Consider the following 4205-nt stretch of genomic DNA (forward strand, 5'->3'; position numbering starts at 1 on the left):
AACTCCCATGTGTAGTGATAGGTTTAGAACGTTACGAAAACAAAAGAACAGTTTCACTTGAACATACTTTGCCCAATGCCATCTCCCATCGTCCTGCGGGAGGTTTGGACTAGGAAGTGGATTATTTTCAACTCTCAAAGAACATTCAAAACATGTTAAACATTTGACATTATGCTAATGAGAAAGAAGGGGAGTCAGTGCAAAGAGGTACCAAATAATTCATCACCATTGTAAGTTCAAGTTAACCTAACAGTTTAGGCACCTGCTTGCTTTAACTGACATAGAAGAACGCTCCTGGTTGCATGGGGCTTCAGATTGAGACAGCTGGAGGTCACTTACAAAAGCTGCTGGATGACTTTTGAGACCAAAAGAAAATTCCCTGCCGAGGACAGGTGTAGACGGCGAAAAGAAACTCTAAATTGACCACCGGCAGACAATGGTTATACTTGCACTGGATGTGGCAAAACATGTTGGTCCCAGCTGGAGTTGAGTAGCCACAGAAATACTGCATTCCTCATTCATCTTTGGACTCAAAGACAAATCTTAGTGGCGTAGTAGTTTAAAATACTTGTCTGTCATTATCTATTTTACAATCTTGATGTTGACTGTATTATAATTTCAACACGAGCGGTTTCCTCCACATGAGCTGTTTCTTAACACCCAAATTTAATAGCTGTTGCAATGACATAATAATACAGCTGTTGTAGTGACTACATGTGTGAAAGGCAGTTTGAAATGCAATACTAATGGTTTCTCATTTTTTGTAAAAAAAAAATAATGTGCTTAAAATTTCTCTTAACAATTATTTGTTCCAATCAATCTGGCTTTAAAAAAAAAAGGTGTTCAATCCTATGCTTAAAAGATGGATTAGTGTATTTTATTAACATAAAAAATATTTAAAGTGATTATGACTAGATAATACTCAGCTTTTTTTAAATTAAATTTATTTGTAGTATTCTGTTTGATTTTGCAAAACACTTTAAGTTTAAAACTTGAAACCTTTTTCTCAACTACTCCACTCTCCACATAAACTTACAGATTAATTTTAAATATCAAACTTACAGATTAATTTTAATCAAACTTTCAATCCTAAATTGAAACCTTATTTACAAGAATGTAAACCAAAGGAAACTATTTGTAACATGTTTTATTGTTTTTTAACAAATTAAACTGAAATATAAATATTCAAAAATGGAATGTACTTAAGTAATGATATATATATATATATATACACAGTACATCTGTGGAATGTTTTAATACATGTTGATCTTCATAAACCGATGTTTTAAGGAAAAAAAATAACAAGACAAATTGTAGGTTGTAAGTATGCAAATCTGACAGCAGGTTTTGACCTTTTTGTGCACAATGAACTAGTGACATTTTAGTAGAAATTTTCAAAACATAGAACTAGGGGGCTAACAAAAAATCACAAAAACATTCATTTGTAAATAACAGAAACTATACTCTACCAACTACAATAATTTTTCCAAGAAATGTAATTTTAAACATGACTGCATACCATTCAATGCAAGAAGAATGAAAAAATGATTGCATGTTGCCTGTCTGAATATGGGCAGCAAGATTTGACATGTAGACACAGATACAAAATATGATATTGGCAATTACTAGGACATAATTATTGCCTATGCAATCTTGCTTTAAAAAGGATCAATATATAAGTCATTTTCAACAAAAATACACATTAAAGCTTAAGTGCATCTAAAAACAAAGACAATACTTTGACATAACTTATGGTATAAACACAGATAATACTTTTAGATAGCTTTTGGTTTCAATTATAAATCCTGAGGTCATCTTAGTTACAACCTTCTGATGACTATATTTAGTATGTCTTTTTTTTTTTAAATGGTCAATTTGTATGAAAAAACAGTATGCATTTTTTATTATAAAAATGGAAGTGTTTTATATAAGAAAATCATAAGAACCTGTTTAAATACTTTAAGTATGCTATAGGAAAGGTCAGAATTAATGTTTGTTTTAGAGTTCTAAATGCAAAAGGTAATAGACATGCTACACACAACTCATAACAGCCTTTCCAGTTTTAGAGGTCACTAAAAATACTTTATTTTTTAATTTAAAAAAATCAATTTAAATATATACTTTGTTTCTGGTCCATAGTTTCTGTCATGTAAATTTAAAACCCAATAAAAATAAATAAAATTTAATGAATCTTTCTACCTAATGAACTGTACATCAAATATTTTTTGTAGGACCTTCAGATTGCTAATTGAAATGTGAAACCTTAATTCCACTGACACAGAGTCAGGAGTGAAAGGAAGGGCTCAGGGACAAATGATAAAATAAAAAATAAAACTTATTAAATTATTAATAATTAATTATTAAAGAAAGGACCAAAATCAGATCCTGATTAAATTTATACCACCGTAGGCACACATGCAGGCCCTAATAAAAAGGCATCAAAAGACCTACTTTTAAAAATAAACAATTAATATTGAAGGTAAAAAATATAAAAGTATACAAGCTTATATACACAACACAAATATGATATGTTGTTTATTTTTCATCCAAAAAACTAAGAAACATTTGAAATATATACTTTGTTTCTTTCATCTTTCAGTCTAAAATATAAATTTAAAAAAAAAAGGGTTCACTAATTAAATAGTAGGCCCATAACAACAAAAACAAAATAGTGATCTATAAAGATAAATACACAAAAAACAAACAACAGAAGAGATGAAATTCTTAAGTATATAATTATAGAATTATACATTATTTTATCTATTAAAATAGACTAGAAAATGAATTTCTCTTTTCAACATAAAGAGACCGTGAAAATGTTTAAAATGTTATCCTTAACAGATCCTTAGCATCATGAACAGATTTTGCTAAATGGGCCCATAGCAAGAGATTTAAATCTATTTCTGATTACGTCCTCAGATTTACTTCTAAATGGGTCTTAGAAAATCTGGGCTGCTGCGTTCAAGCTGCATTTTACACTACATTTTATTATTACAGTGACGCCCAATGATATACATTTAAATATTCACATACATTTAGGCCCTACTAATGTCATTGATTTTTCCAATGGAATGTGTGTCTGATTAATATAATCACAATAATTGATATGTTACACCTGAAATATTAATAATTAGGAGTAAGTTCTATCTATCAAGTTGATTGATTTGTAAATACAAGGTATTGTTACCTGACTTATTTGTAAATAATCATATTAGCTCATCAAAAGCATGTTTTCGTAAGTGAAATTTTTTTTTATTGATGAGTTTACTGAATAGAAGCAGAAATAGTGCCTTAAAGTACAAAATGTGGGCCCTATGATACCCAAAGCAACATATAGAAGCTTCATGTGTGACACTGTAACATTAAAACCTGGAACTTTTGTCATCAACAGGTATTGCTTGATTTTCAGAGCGAAAAGCCAGATTGTCATAACCAGTAGCTTTGGTTTGATTATCTTGAAGAGTTCGTTTCCTTTTACCATCATTAGGCCCCCACTCAGGTGTTGGGGAAAACATAAACTTGAGTCTCTGAGGAAGAGTGTATTAGATGTTTAAGTTGAAGAGGGAGATTTAAACCAAATCTTATTTTAAGAAATATTTATCCTGAAAAAAAAAAAAGGAAGGGGAGCTAATCATTAGGTTAAGATGAGAAACTAAACATGTATTTAATGGAAGAGAACTATTTCTAGAAGGAAGGATAAGAGCAGATTGTAGGCTTACATAAATGTGTTAAATAACATTTTTACTCTTCCCAAAGCTTTGTGGCTGTGAAAGATTAAAATCATTGGCACAGGGCAATAGAATTGAAGAGAATGTCAAGATTCAAAATAATCATATGACATTCAAAATAATCATATATGCCATAAATTAGATTTTACTTTGGAAGAACTATGTAGGTATTAAACAGATATAACATTTACACATTAGAACTTATAATAAACTAGCCGGATATAACCTGCGGCCTGCGGGCCTTAGTTTTGGTATTTCTAATCCAGTTGATTGGATTTAGAGCTAAGTGAAACATGGCAAGTGTTCACGTTTTTTTTCTTTTGCCACAAAAATAAAAGTAGAATGTGAAAATGGGTTTACCTGTTCAACCAACATATTCATATTTAATATAAAATACTGTGAAAATGGGTTTAACAATTAAAAAAAAAGTTTTGTTCTTTAATAGAGATAAATTTACCCCTTTTCTTTTGGGGGGGG

This window comes from Biomphalaria glabrata, chromosome 13 (assembly GCF_947242115.1).
Source record: "Biomphalaria glabrata chromosome 13, xgBioGlab47.1, whole genome shotgun sequence".
Classification (NCBI taxonomy): Eukaryota; Metazoa; Mollusca; class Gastropoda; family Planorbidae; genus Biomphalaria; species Biomphalaria glabrata.